A 16,525-nucleotide genomic window follows, 5' to 3' on the forward strand; every position below is an offset into this window, starting at 1 on the left:
AGTTATGTCCCAGATCTGGTAAAGAACGTGAGGAGCCTGGGTTCCCAAGGCCCCTGGTGAATGCCCACAGATGCATGCACTTGTGACCATTTTGTACGTGAAGACATTACAGACAGTAGAGACCACACAACCATAAGAATGAATCCCACTCCCTTTATCCTTCCGATGATACAAGGAGAACCTCAGGCGAGGACCACCATGAAGCATCCTTTGAGCAATTCAAGTGTGTTTATTTCAAAATGGCTCGGTGGTAAACATTACGCTTGCCTAGCATGCATGAGGGTTCGGTCCACAGCATAAGGAGGAAGTTATGTGAAGAAATTAAGTAAAAACACAGAGGGCTTGCCTATCCATGCAAAGAGCAGTGCCTAGCTAAAATTCACTCACAATTTTGACATTATTAATATTTGTGCTTTCATGCGCACCTCTTTCTTCAACGGTGCCTCTTTTGAAAATTAAATCCCGCCAGTTTCGGAAGCATGGGAAATTCTAAATCACAAACTGGCACCAAAGAGCCCTGGAACGGGCAGTCACCTGTTTTCAAACTTCCTTTTTTAAATATAACTCCCCAGATTTCATGATGTGGTTATGAAATCAGTCAGGGATAGATCAGCTCATGACCTCGTTGGTGAGCAGAGACAACAACCAAGAGGCACACTGAGCTCCAAAGAGGGTGCTGTGTAGGTGGGGGCGGGTCCTTCCTGTCCATGTGTCACTCAGTCCTTCCCAGCACTCAGGCAACTGGACTTTGCAGCTGGCTAACTGGACGTGAGTGCAGGTGCCAGAGAGCTCCACTAAGTTGAAGCAGCCAATGGCCACCTGTAGCTCCCCACGCTGCACCTGCCCTGTTATGGAAGTTGTTCAAGAAGCCGTGGCTGTTGTAGGCTGGTGGCGCCCCCTTGAGTCTGCAGCCCAGCATGGATATGAGCAAAGCGGAAGCCTTTGCCTTCTACAAGGAAATTTGGCAGGAAACCCATGAGCCTGTAGAGTCCCCACAATCCTCCATTCTTCTCAGCGACTGTGCTCAGATCAACACTGTTCTTGGCTCTCCCTTCTGTCTGTCCCCGACTCACTCCTCCCAGGGCTCCGGAGTGTTTGAGATTTCTCACGTGGCCCTTTAAGGGATGACAACATGGGCCTCTGATCCCTGTCACATGCTGATTTCCAGAACAGAGCAGAAAGTCAGATCCCAAACAATCTCTCTGAGCTCATGTGCAGGACCTCTTAGATAAACCCTGCTTCCTGCCACTGAAGGTTTGATGGGGTAAGGATTCTCTCCGGTGGTTGGCATGGCAAGTCTGCTGTCCAAAATCCACCTGAGCTTTCCAGTCGTCCCTAAGTCTCTGACAGAAACCGTCTGTATGCCTTTGAAACTGTCTGTTCCTATCAGCTAGAGAACCACAGCACGGCACAGCCTTCATAAGGCGACATGTTAGACCCAAGTATGCAGGTGGGAGATTGTATGTGACTTTCAAGTGGAGCCTAGGACACTTCTGTGACCCTCCAACCTTGCTGCTCTTCCTGAAGGTTCCAGCTGAATGCAGGGAGACATCCCCTCCCCCAGATTCTTATTTTATCACAAAGTCTGTATTTGCTTGGCACACAATGTCGATCAATAGGAGATGAAGCCAATGTGATTCCATATGGCAGCAACCGTGTGGGGGCTCCCTGGATGGCAAGAGATGAGATGGAATCCTGTTCTGTTGGGAAGACTTGGAGTTAAGTGTGCCATGATGGTGTATTGGATGCCCTGCTCACAAAAAGAGAATTAGAGGGTTTCTGTCATGGCATCCTGTCAGATAGCCATGACGACAGGCTTTGCTGGTGCTAACAGAGGAACCCTAATTCTTTTTATCCTCCAACTCTTACTTATGCAATCTGATTTTTTGGACTCTGACATAAGACTGGCCATTTCTCTCCAGACAAGTGATGTGTTTCCACAAGGTTCCCACGCTGGCTGCTGTTATACTTGCCATGCTCAGGAGTCTGGCTGATCCTGGGATCTGTGTTTGTCAAGAGTGTCATTTCGGTGTCTGAAGCCAACAGGCCCGTTTGGAGAGCGTGCCTCCTCCGTGAGGCTGGAACGGATACTTTGCAAGCTTGGGGGTCTGGAGCTGGGCCACCGTCTGTGAAGCTCTCTGTCAGCACGGAGGAGCTAGGAGGTCAGCCAAAGCCCAGCTTTCCCAGAACAAGACAGCAGCTGCCATTTCTCCAGCCAGTGGGTCACAAGCACCAGCGAGCCCTGACACGAGGAGGAGGCCTGAGCTACAATCCCGTAATGAGTCCAACATTTGACATGAGTCGGAAGGATCAATTCGTTTCCCCGGCTAAGCATCCAAATGGCTTGATGTCTTTTGTTTGTCCAAAACCTCAAATCTTCTAATGGGCCTGAAAAAGCTTCGTGCTTTGGGGGAGATCTCACGACCTAGCGTGCAATGCAGACTTACTAGAATGCAAAAATATCCCCCTCACCCCCACCCTCCCCCATCCTCATATCAAAAAAAAAAAAAAAAAAAAAAATAGCCCTTCCGAGATGGATATGCAGGGAGGTAATCCTGCCCTGGAGGAAAGCCTAACTACCACAAAGAGGAAAGTTCCAGTCACCAATTTGTGAGAGTCTAACATCAAAGGCAACTATAAACGCGGCACGTTGTGGTCATTCACAGTTGAGGCTCTGGGTGTATTTCCTATGGCCCAATTTGGAGTGACTTAAAGGAATGTCTTGGGAATGAGCGTATTGAAGTAATAAGGCTGAAGATAGTTCTCACTTCAAGGGACTCCACGTATTGCTTAGCTCGAGCCTTCCAATGCCACCAAGTTAAAATAACAAAGTCTTTTCAGCTTCCCTGGGAAATGTCTCCCCGGTACAGAGTAGTCATCTGTGTGAGATCTGGGGATGGAATGGTAAGGTTGTACCTGGTTGGCCACTTATTCAGCACCAACCTGTCACTCAAAGTCAGGATGGCCCCACCTACACAGACATATACTTGTCTTCAGGAAAAGTCTATCAAGTCTGCGCCAGCTTTTCAGTTTATCACAAGGTCTGTGTTTGCTTGGCGCTTAAGCCGATCAATATGGGAGGCATCCGGTGTGATCCCACACAGCCAGTTGCTTGTAAATTCCAATTTGACTTGCCACATGAGTGACGACAGTCTCAAAAAATAAATAAATAAATAAAAGTGACTAGGGAGTAAAGACTTGCTCCGGAGTTCACTGGGTCTGAAAATAAAATAGATTTGCAGTAACCAAGTGATATTGCAACTGAAGTGTGACTTCTCTTAGTGGCGACAAGGACAAGCATCCATTCACCCCAGATAGGGTCTGCCAATGTCAGACCACAGAAACGATTCCGCCCAAGACAGGCTTACTTGGAGATCCGTGTGTTTACTGTGGTTACTTTTGGGAGCATGCTTGACTCAGAGAATTGCATCCGTGCAAAGCAGAAGCAACAATTCCCAAATCAGAATCGTGAGACCTCCCATACAACTTGTAGGCCAGGGAGTAGCCATCTCCATCCCTCACCCCCACTGCCACCTCCCAGCGTCTGGGAGGACACCTCCTAGTTCTTGTAACTTCCCTGTGACTTGTGTGAGCCTTCTGCTTCTGTCCACGATGAGCTATTTCCATCTGGACACAGTAACCACACTACACTTGCTTATGGGAGAGGGAATATAAGAGATAATCTAAACAATTAAAAAGACACACACAACTCTAGGTCTATGGCACTGTTGTTATTGTTATTTTAATGGTACCAAGGTTGTGAGGGGCCAAGCGGGGGGGGGGGGGGGGGGGGAGGCGGCTATGTCATCTATTTCCTTTTGCACAGCTGGAGAACACAGCTGTGCTTCTCAGTGGGTCCAAGGCACACAGATGGCTCGGGCAGAGGCAGCAGGTGCGGCGATGGGGGACATCAGTGGGCCTGCAGTGGCTCCTAGTGGTAGCACTTGGCAGTTCAGGCACCTGCTTTCCCTCCCAGGGAGCAGAGTAACATCTGTCCTTACCGGCATATGCTCTCCAACGCTTCCCTTAGTCAAGTTATACATTTATTTAAAAAAAAAAAAAAAAAAACGCAAAGGTTTCTCACCATCTCACCTGGGCAAATAAAGGTAAACAATGCTATAAAGATCATGGAGACACTGTGTCTGGGCCCATGGAGTGACAGATAAGTCTTTACCCCTAAACAATATGCAGGCACACTGCTCATGGGTATTTATTTACCTTGAGGACCCTAAGTCAATATATTCTATATGCTTACCCATCAATGTTCACTGCCGCATCGTTCACAATGACCAAGATATGTGAGCAATACAACGACAACAGAAGAACAGATAAGGGAAATGTTTATATACACAATAGAATTTTATTCAGCCATACAGAGCACAGAAATTGTACCATTTGCAAGAAATGGAAGCAACTGGAGAAAATCAACCTGAGTAAATTAAGCCAATCTAAGCATGTAAGTGGAAGGGAGAGGGGGACCTGGGGAGGAAGGGGGGGTGGGACTGGGGCTGGGGAAGGGTCGGGGTGGGTTGGGAGTGGGACTGGGACTGGGGTGGGGCTGGAGGAGGGGCGGGAGTGAGACTGGGGGAGGGGTTCGGGGTGGGACTGTGGGAAGGGTTGGGATGGGGGTGGGGCTGATGACTCCGTGGTCTACAAGTTGTGCATGATTCTGATTCGGGAATTGTTACTTATGCTTTGCACTGATGTAACAACTTCATAGTTGCATAGATGCCAAGCAGCTAAGGATTAACAAAGGGTGCGGGGCCAGCACTATTCTTTATGACACAGATTACTCAAATGAAACAAAGAGCTGCTTCCTGGAGCCATCTTTTCACAGAAACCTCACCCACTGGGAGAGGCTAGGGGTCTCCTTCACACTCCTTCCACTGGTGAGGGCTCCTCCCCATGACCTCGCCCCCTTGCTTCCAACAGCCTCTCTTGATGCCCTCCTACAAGGGGGCAATACCCACATATGAATTTGGGGGAGACACGCATTAGGTACCTACTCTCCAGCATCAACTGGGTTGAGAGCTGAAATCATGGTGGAAGAAATCAACACAGGGATTGTGGGGGGGGGGTGCTGCAGACCACCCCGGATATGCATGAGATTGCATGTGAGACTGACATGTTCAGGAGACTGACAGCTGTCTGACGTGGATGAAGGTCAAGGCTACTGACTATGACTAGTTAGAACAGAATCTTGGAGCTCTGGGAGACCACTGAAAAGCAGATGGGAAGCCTAGACTTCCTTCTTGCCACCTTTGTAAAATATAGCCTCACAAGGTCACGATGGGACTTCCGGTCAAAACTGGCCCTCCCTGGTCATCATTTCCAGTTTGATCTGCAAGCAACTACTTGTGTCTGGCTGTTATCCGGCTGTGTGTTTTAAATGAACCAGAATCCAAGCTGTTGGGTTTGGTTTTTTTTTTTTTTTTCTTTCTTTCTTTCTTCTTCGTTTTCTTTTTCTTTGAATCTGGCATTCCTGGAGGGGAAACTACTTTGAAAATAAATTTGGAAAATTCCATTATGAGAAAAATCTGTGCTTTGAGTATACATATTTAGCAAATATTTTTCAAACTCTTTCCAAAATCAGCTTCTGGAAGTTCCCAGATTGGCTGGAGTTTCTGAACCAGCAAAGCTAGGGTTAACCACGCATGCTCGCACCTGGAACGCAGGCTGGCTTTAAGTGAGGGAAAGGGAAAGGAGCTATGCATTCTGGGTTTGCAAAATGTATGTCTTCCTCTTTCTTGTGCTCGATCCCAAGGGCTAGTCAGCCCTTCGGAGCTGACATCTGACTTGGTAGGGTTGTTAAACAAACTTAAACATTGTTGCTGTGTGTCTCCAGTGCTCGGATTAGGGGACAGAGAGGTTTAGATGGAAAGTCTATCAGCTACTGTGGGACCCATGTCACCTCATTCCCTGAGTGCTGTAAGTCACCTCTGTCCCCACACATGCCTCACTCGGAGAAATCTGCAGTGAGCTGGATCCTCATAACAGAAAATAAACGACTTATGGTTGTCTCTCCTCATACTGAGGATTCTGTATCTGCTTTGGAGATAGTATCTGGGAGAACGTAAATCATGGGGGAGGGGAGAAGAAAGAAAGATCCATTGGTAAAGTAATTACCTTAAAAGCACAAGGACCAGAGTTAAATCCCCATGGACTTACACACACACACACAAGCTTGGTGTGATAGCGTATGCTTATAATCCCAGCACTGGCAAGAAGGAGATGGGTAGATCTTTAGGGGGTCACTGAGAGACCCTGTCTCAATTAACAAGGCAGACACTGCCTGAGGGATGACAGCTGAGTCTACTCTACTCCATACACGTGTGAACACCCGCACACCTGGACACTCACACTCACAAAAGAAAAATATAAATCACACTTGACAATTTCTCGGCCTCAAAGCTTCCCAGGCTGCTTGACCTTCTCTATGCAAAGCCACAATTCTTGACAATGCTCTTCAAGGCTGTGTGACCGCCATCCACACCCCTGCCCACCGTGCTGCTTCCAACGCAGCCTTAGTCATGGCACACAGCCTTCCCATAGACAGTTTCCTGTGCTAGGAACACGGTTCGATCAGACACCTCCGTGGTCCATTCATTTCCTGGAGGCCTTGGCTGAACATGCCTCATTATTAACTCCTTCTGGTGATGTGTTAAATAACTGCTCTCGTCTTGTACTGTCTAATCCTGGGTTGGATTTTTCTAACAGGAGCCGAAGCTATTAATTGTGAGTGTGTGTGTGTGTCTCCTCAGAGATCTGGGATCTCAGTTAACCCCCAATTCGAGCTTTTGTCTTTTGCACTGACAGCTTTGTTCTATGTGCTCTGAGCACTACAGAACAATGCTCTTCTAAAATGAATTAAGGAATGATTGGGGCGGGCCCCTCTTCCCACTGCTGTGACTCTCTCAGTCTGAGCAGGCAGGGTGCCTGTGCCAGGGCTATGCTTCTTCTGCTATTATGTAGCTACTGTCTCTTGGGAGAACAATTGTCCAACTTACTGAAGAGGGTGATAAGCCCAAGCCATCAAACCTCTTGTATCTCTGAGGGGAAACTGAGGCAGGGAGGTTTGCGTATGTGGTCTGTGTGTGTGTGTGTGTGTCTGTGTGTATGTCTGTGTGTCTGTGTGTGTCTGTGTGTCTGTGTGTTAATTACTTTTGAGTATCTGTGACCAAAATCTGTGATGGGAAAACTTCAGGTTGAAACGATTTGTTTTGGTCCCTGGATTGACAGGGTTCCGTTCACAGCCCTCAGCTCCTTTGGTTCTGGGCTCAAGGTGAGGTAGAAAATCATGGTGGATGTAACACGACAGAAAATGAGAGACATGACAGCAACATTCACCTTAGAGCAGGGACAGATGGCAGAGAAGAAATATAGGAAGGAATGGTGACATTTCTGGTCACCCAGGCTGATCGGAAACTCATTATGTATCCCAATCTGGCTTTAAACTCATAAGTAATCCCCCTGCCTTAGCCACCCTAGCACCAGAATCAAGTCCTGAGTTCCCAGGCCCAGCTCACTAAGTCAGTTGCTGGATAGGCATTGAGTACTCCTGGCCTCAGCTGCTCTGGTTTTGTGTCCCCTTGAGTGACATAAAAACAGAACCCATAGAAGCAGGCTTGCAGGACAGACAGCAAGGGGGAGGAGGCATCTGTCGGGAGAGCCAGGATCTCCTCTGTGATTAGGAATCACTTGATCCCAGGACTGGTACCCTGGTGCTCATCACAACCAGGTGAGTCTCCCGCCTCAACTTCCTGCCGCTAGCTTGCTCGCATGGTTCTTATGTAAACACCCAGCAACACTGTTTTAGAACTGCGGCCCCCTGTCTGACACTCAGGCTTGAACTTGGAGGTGCAAGGAGCTGAGTACCTGAATACAAACTCGGAAATGTGCGACAACGGCAGGGCTTACAGCTTCCGTCAGCATTTCACAAGTGCGCAAGAAAATGAGGACTCAGCAACCAAGGCACACCTGCCTGCCACCCCTCATCGCGGAGAAGAAGCAGTAACCTAAGGTGTCTGTTCCTTTTCCAGTTCTCGGCGTCTTTTATGCAGAGGGCGAGGGGATAAAGGAAGCAAAAGAAAGAAAGAAAGAAAGAAAGAAAGAAAGAAAGAAAGAAAGAAAGAAAGAAAGAAAGAAGAAACTTTAATAGCAGCAAAAAAAAAAATTTTAAGGTTCTTATTTCCAGTTTCAGGATGAGTTCGTTAACAGGTTGGGACTGGAGCTCTGGTTTCCGGAATGCTCAATCGTGGCATTAACTTCCCAGCCCATCCCCCCACCCCCACCCCCAGACAAATCAACACTATGCTTTGAAAACCCAAGCTAGCTTTGACCGTGGACAAGCCGAGTAAACTATATCCAGAGTGAGACGGGGACCCGGATGGGGAAAAAAAAATCACAGTTTTGTAAAACACATTTCCGTCCTGGTATAAAGCCCATAGTAACCATCTTCCTGACCACTACCTCCATGCTGGGAGCCACTCAGAGCATCCTTGGCATGTAGACGAAAGGCCCAGTGAGCTGCGTGGTCATGGGCTCTAAATTCTATACGCTTCGGAGAACTAGGAACGGAAAGAGGCTCCGGGGAGTTTAAGGAACTTGGTCACAGTTACACAGCTCTTAATCCAACCAGCGTGAGGCTTCTTTCTAGGTCCCTTGGCTGTATTGCTTCAACCTTGAGCTGGGAAATGACCAGCTCTGGGGAGTCTCAAAGCCAGTGTGAATATGAGCAGTCCCCAACAGGACTCTCTCGTACTGGGCTTTAGATAGGAAGGGGTAGAGTCTGGGGGTTCTGACCTCATCCATGGGTCCTGGAATCAAGACATAGATACCCTCAGACCAGGCAGATAAGAAGCAGGGGGCAGGGCTTAGCAGTGATCTGCTCCCTGTGGGGGTGGGAAGCGAGGGGGGTGGTGTCTCAAAACAAACAAAACTAGAACTAAACCCAGAGTCTAGTAGATGGATCAGAGGGTTAAGATGCTTTGCTAGCCGGGCAGTGGTGGCACATGCCTTTAATCCCAGCACTTGGGAGGCAGAGGCAGGCGGATTTCTGAGTTCGAGGCCAGCCTGGTCTACAAAGTGAGTTCCAGGACAGCCAGGATTACACAGAGAAACCCTGTCACGAAAAACCAAAAAAAAAAAAAAAAAAAAAAAGATGCTTTGCTGGCTAAGCCTGAGGACCTAAGTTCAAACCTTGGGACCCAAATCCTGGTAGAAGGAGAGAACAGACTCCCATAACTTGTCCTCTGATCGCCACGCATTCACTATGGCACATGAGGGTTCCACACAAGTAAAGACATATTTTTAAGCAATTAAAATAAACACTACCAGCAGTGGTTGGGCACGCCTTTAATCCAAGTACCTTGGGAGGCAGAGACAGGCAGAGCTCTGAGTTTGAGGCCAGCCTAGACTACAGAGGGAGTTCCAGGACAGCCAGGGCTACACAGTGAAACCCTGTGTCAACTAATGGATGTGTCATGTCCTCCAATGATTGGCAAAGGGACCCCACCCCCCAACTGTGTTCTTCTCAATGTAGCCATCACACGCCACCCCAGGGGGCTTCTGACAGTATTCATTTGTCTAAATGAATATTTCTCACTGGTCATCAACACAGTGGCCAGGCAATACAAAGTGACATTTGGAACTCTGACAGAGTGAAGTCTATGTTGCTTGCTGGAACCCAGAGGCTCCATGTGCTGATAGCTTCAGGCAGAGACAGATAGATCCCATGGAAAAACCACAACTGAGTGTCCCAAGGAGGAATCCTCACAGCAGGACCCTCAGCTGAGACCCAGGAGCTTGCAGAGTTCTCCTGTGTCCACTAGCGTATCACTGTGGCTTCTAAATGCTCCCCAAACATGGCCCTGGATGCCACAGGTAAGGGAACTGACTTGACAATGTGAATCTCTGAGCCACAGACCAATGATGATGATGATGATGATGCTTTACACTATTATTTTAAGATTTATTTTTTATGTATACAGAGTTCTGCCTGCATGTATGCCTGCAGGCCAAAAGAGGGCACGAGATCCCATCATAGATGGCTGTGAGCCACCAGCATGTGGTTGCTGGGAATTGAACTCAGGACCTCTGGAAGAGCAGACAGGGCTTTTAACCTCTGAGCCATCTCTCCAGTCCCTGCTTTACACTATTAAGTCAGCCTGGCCTGCCAACCAGAAGAAGACCGTAGGTTTAATGATTTAGAAATCTCTGTGACCAGTTTGGGGTCATCTGGGTGAGCTTGATGTGAGCTACATGGAGGTGTTGAGTATGTATGCTGGGGGTGGTGAAGGACGAGCCACTTTGCCAGATGATGCTGTTCAAGGTCACTGAAGCGATGTGTTCTGGGTATCTACTAGCAACAGAAATACTAGAGGGAAGAGTGATGCCGGGAGTCCCATGAACAGTCAGAAAAAGTCTAAAATGCAGATGTTCAGGAATTCTAGACATCTGTTCATCTTTTAAGATGAAGAAACCAAAAACTCTGAGAAGTCTGCTACACAGCACCCCTAGAGACACCGAACCAGTAACAGATCGAGAGTCACAGACAAAGGTCACCGAAGACCATCAGAAAACAGATTTTTTTACGTTAGGACTGACTCATAGTGGTAGCACAATTACCATTATGAGATAGCAATGAAAATAATTTTATGGTTAGGGGTCACCATAATGTGAGGAACCGTATCCTACAAGGTGCAGATAAAGCATGAGGCCAGAAGTGAGCCTATACTAAGAGGGACATAGATGTACCCAAGAAGTGTAAGATGAAAGCATCTGTATGCATGTGAGGCTGACCATGGAAGCTTCTTGCACAAGTTCCTGATAGCAAACGCATCTTCTCTGAGTCTGACCATAGCCCCACCCAGCCATGAGACCAGCCTGCAGCCTCAATGTTTTAACTTGTCAGCTCATCATCTTTCCTGGGCTACAGTGGCCGATCTAGGAGATGAATGTGCAGGTGACGGGCAGGGGAGGGGCAGTCACAGACAGTCTCTAAGAACCTTCACGGTGACATATATAGGTGAGAGTCTGTTTTCTTTTGCCGGAAAAACAAACACCAGGGCCCTTGGAGGAAAAGACCTGAGAGAGGGCTGCTCAACATTGACAAATGAGAGTTCTGAGGAAGCCCAAAAGGCTGGATGCGCTTCGGGCTCGTGGCAGGCGTTTCCTCCTGCACATGCATCACACATCCAAGCATTGTCATTTTTCGTCAGCAGCTGACCTCCTCCAGGAGCGGGTGCTGACATCTAGTTGGCTGGCACTGAAAACTACAATCGTGATGAGCACGTCATGTTGCCGGTGGCTTTCGCCATTTATCTGGGAGTCTGGCTCACGCAGCATTGTCTTAAGAGCAGAGGACTCGTTAATTACTCATGGAGCACAAGTCATCATTGTCTTTAATTGTCACACTGAGGTTGCTGTTGGAGGTGTCTTTCTCTGTCAACGTGAAATAGATGTCCTCTTCCGTAGCTTGCTCGGCACCATTTCCCTGTTTGTAGGTGGAAGCATTGGCCACCATGGCAGGTACCCAACTGACTGTGAATAGTTTTTAATTTTGTCCGATATTGTCTTATTGTTTTTTATGTGTATATGTACGTGTGTGCAAATACCCGAAGAAGCCAGGAAAAGGTTCCGAATCCCCTGGAACTGGAGCGATATGTGAGTTGCCATTGTGGGTGCCGAGAATCAAACCCAGGTCCTCCACAAGAGCAAATGAGGGCTCCTAACCACAGAACCATCTCTCCAGCACTGCCTGTGGGCGGGCAGGTTTCACTTTTTTTCTTCCTTGATTGTCTGCAATAGTTGACCCTTTTCTTCCTGGTGCTAGGATTCCCAGTTGTATGACACATTTCGTTTCTTCTCCCTTTGTAACCTACCTGCCTGATAATTTGAGAGTTCATCTTCCTTTGACATATGCCTTTGATGTATGTCATACACCCTGGGAACATGGCTCCCTTGTTTTCACACATATCCTCACCCGGATCCCAGTCTCACACCATGGAGAGGCGGCTCCATGTCAGTCCAAGGAATTCTTCCTATGATCCAAGTGGGATTGCAAGCTGCCTGTTGGATAAATGTCATCAGAACATCCTTACATTTCTGTCGCTTGCCTTGCAGACATGAGGTCCTGAGTTGGTCCCTAGAACCCACATACCAAGAGGGGTCTGATAACATGTTTAACAAGCCTGCATCTGTGGGGTTGCTTTTTCTCACAGGTAGCATTTCATCTGCCTGGAATCGGTTGTGATGTGAGGTTAGGGTGTGGTCTCTTCTGTCCTCTGAATTGAAATATGAACAATGAGCTCAAACTTCTTAAAAGACTGAACACCCCCCCCCCCAAAAAAAAAAAAAAGACTGAAAACCCATGGGTTTTTTTATAATCATGGTCTGGGAACTGATTAGTCAAATCAACTACTAAAAGCACTGACTGCTCTTCCAGAGGACCTGGGTTCAATTCTCAGCACCCACACCTCAGTTCACAACCTCTGTAACTCCATCACTGAGGAGAGCGGGGGAAATCCGTCGCCCTCTTCTGGCCTCTTTGGGTACTGCACTTACAAGGTACACACACATAATACATGCAAACACTCATATGCATGAGATAAAAAAACAAATAAATGAGATCTGTAATAGTAATAACAATAGATTATTATTGTTGTTGTTGTTGTTGTTGTTATCATGCACCAGTGCCATAAACCTCAGTTTTCTCCATTCATCTCCATTGAAGGAAATCCTAGTTACAGACTCCACTGAGGGAAGCCCATCTGAAGTTGGGCTCTGGTGGATAATTACGACTTTAATATCTCACAGTCAACCCACATCAAGTGAAATCTTTGAAAGAACCTTAAAAATTACACGTATTCATGTATTTATGTTAGGGGGAAGCATATGCCTGGAACAGCACATGTGGAAAGGTCAGAGAACAATTTGTGGGATTCAGTTCTCTCCTTCTGTCACGTGACTCAAACTTGGGCCATCAGCCTGGGCAGCGAGTGTTACTATCTCTCTGCTCCTCGGGTTTCTTTTGTTTTGTTTTTACATTTTTTTTTTTAAATTGGGGAGGGAGAAGTGCCACAGAATACCTGTGAAAATCAAAGAATAAGTTTTGGGATTTAGTTCTCTCCTCCTACCAAGTGAGTACTGAAGATCAAACTCTATACATAAGGTTTGGCAGCAAGCTAAACCACCCCGGGCATCCCCCTACATAAAATTTCCCTAACCCACCGAAATTAAGCCTACAAGATTACTTGTTACAAAGGAGTCTCCTTACCCCAAGGAAATCATTCTTGGCTGGGACCCAGTCTGTGTGCATAATCACGGAATATTTATGTGTTTCATGGAGCTTTAATCAAAGCCATTTCTTGTGCGCATGGCTAAACTACGGCGATTTCTTCTGGAAGACTGCATTGTAGAATGTTAATAGTCACATTTTAATTCAACAGAGACATCCTCCCCAAATTTACAAGTGTCATCAGCCAGCGCCGTGGGAGCCTGACACTGTCTAAGGACTTCATCCTGATTGGAGGCACAGCAGGCGACAGGTAGAGAAAGCAGTTTTCACTGCAATGAGCAGGTAACTGGCGAGGTCAGCCGGGTCCTGTTGTTGCTGTTATTTTATTCATTACGCATTTATACTTCTGAGTCCATTTATTTATTCCTTGTTCCTCGGCAAATAGATGGAGGTGATGTTTGGTTCACTAGAAAGTGCCCTTTCCCCCACGGCTTTGAATGTCTGGAAAGACCAGCCTTGCTGAAGATGCAGCTTGTGGGAGAACCTTATTTAGAAGCCCACGGAGCCTCATGAATAATCTGGACCTTTGTGACTCTCCAGATACCTCTCAAGATGCTAAGGGCTACAGCAGATGCTCCCTGGTGTTCCCCATCAGCAAAGGACAAGCTTCCAGCTGAACTCCGTCCTACACACACCCAGCCTCCTTTTCTCTCTTCTCCCCTTTATCTGCCATTCCTTGTTTCTGTGGCTTCTTCCAGGAGCCCCGGTGAGCCTCTTTGAGGGGATCTACACAAGGACATGAGCTTTCTAACTGCTTCTTCAGTGGGCTTTCCTCTAGCCATGGAAGACGAGACCGGCAGTGGGCAACCATCCCCAGATGGACCATTCGTATGATCAGGCTGTCTGATACTTGGAATTGAATCCTGAGGCAGACTGTTCATCTGCCATCTGTTCTGTGAGCTGAGCAACAGAGGAGGACATGTGTCAGGGAAGAGGCTGGAACTGCATGTGGGGGGCAAGCACATAGTGGAGGGGGCTGGGCTCCCTGATAAAGCATATAGCTGCCTGGAGAAGTAAGCTTACTGAATACATATGGTCTGAGTCTATCCTAGCAGACACAGAACAGACAGAGCATGAAAACCAGACACATATACACACCCCATTTTCTTGAGGTTTCTATTACACCTCCTGAAATAGTAGGGGTGTGAGTGCGTGTGTGTGTATGTATGTGTGTGTGTGTGTGTGTGTGTGTTAGAGAAAGATAGAATATGTATGAGTGGGTGAATATGTATATGAGTGTGTATGTAAGAGTGTGTATGTGTCAGTGTGTATATGTATGTAAGCAAATATGTGTATATGTGAGAATGAGTGCAAATATGAGTGTGTATGTATGTGTATGTGAGTGTGTATGTGTGTCTGTGGTTATAGTGTGAATGTCTGTGAGAGTGGGTGTGTGAGTGTGTGAATATGTATGAAGGAGTGTACATGAGTGTGCATGCATATATGTGGGCGTATGCGAGAGTGTATGAATGTGAGTGCATGTGTGAGTGAGAGCATGTGTGTAAGAATGTGTGAGTGTGCAAGAGTGCGAATGTATATGTACATGTGAGTATGTGAGAGTATGCATGTGCGACTGCGTGTGGTGTGGCAATGTGTGAGGTGTGGGCATCCCATATAAGAATTCATTTCTTCTGAGGTATCTGTTACCGACAACCAAGCAAACAAAAATCTTCCCGTGTGAAAATGACTGACTTCACTTGAGTATTTATAGAGATGACATTAAGGCTGACTGAGAAGGAGTGATTGTGGATGGTATCAAATCGAAATCTATACACATGTGTATACATACATTTAATTTCTTGAGACGGTCTTAGTAGTCAAGGCTGGCCTTGAACTTAGTAAGTAGCCTATATGATGACCTTCAATTTGTGATCCTCCTGCCTCTGCCTCCCAAATACTTACTCTATTAGTCAGGGTTCTCTACAGAACAGAACAGATGAAAATAAATGGGAGATAGATAGATAGATAGATAGATAGATAGATAGATAGATGCATACATATATAGAGAGATACATACACAGATACATACATATAGAAATATATAGATACATACATACTTACATACATATATGCATACATAGATACATACATACATATATGTATGCATACATGGATACATACATGGATATATAGTTACATACATACATGTATACATAGATACATAGATAGATACATATATGTATGCATAGATTCATAGATATATACATACATGTATGCATGTAAGCATACATGTATACATACATAGATACATACATATATGTATGCATTCATAGATACATACATGTATGCATAGATACATACATATGTGTATGCATACATAGATAAATACATAGATACATACATAAATACATAGACTATACACAATACATACATACACACAGACAGACAGACAGACAGACAGACAGACAGACAATGTTAAAGGAGGATTTATTAGCGTGGCTTCCAGTCTATTGTCTAGAGTAGTACAATGGCTGTCTCCAGATGGCAAGGCTACTGCAGGTCCCATAGCTGTTCAGCAGACCCAATCTAGTGCTGGAGATATAGAAGACTCCCAGAGAGCTGCTTTCTTCAGTCCATGTTGGAATCCTAAAGGAGTAGATTCTAACACCAGTGAAGGAATGGCTCAGCTGCAGAGCAGATGAACTTGTCTGCAAGTGTGAGCAAAGTCAAAAGCAAAATTTTCCTTCTTCCATGGCCTTTCATGCTGGCTGCCACCATAAGATGTGGTTTCCCACTTCAAATGATCCGATGGAAAAAAAATCACATCCATACCCAGCTGCTTAAACTTTAGTCGAGTCCAGATTCACAGTGACAATGAAGATTAGCCATCATGCTGAGCTTATGGGTTGCACCCGTGTATGTGATACTGGGACTTGAACACAGGACTCTGTGAATGCTACCAACTGAGCCACAATCCCAGCCCTCAAATCCTTATGCACTGCTGTACATAGAGGATATTCCATTGCCAATAAAAAAAAAAAACAAAACAAAACAAAAAAAAACAGTATTTACCAATGATGGCTCAAGTTGGAAAAAAAAAAACAACCCATAGTATCAAGACAGAGACCCAAAACCTAAATAACAGATTAAAAATTTAGCCTAAAGCCTAGCAAGAGATAACCTGTGTCAGTGGGGGTGGGGTGAGGCATTGGGGACCTGCTTATGCTCATAATGAGGAGAATGGTTCATTCCAATCTGGCTGGACTAACGAAAACACAGGACATGATA

This window comes from Arvicanthis niloticus, chromosome 24 (genome assembly GCF_011762505.2).
Source record: "Arvicanthis niloticus isolate mArvNil1 chromosome 24, mArvNil1.pat.X, whole genome shotgun sequence".
Classification (NCBI taxonomy): domain Eukaryota; kingdom Metazoa; phylum Chordata; class Mammalia; order Rodentia; family Muridae; genus Arvicanthis; species Arvicanthis niloticus.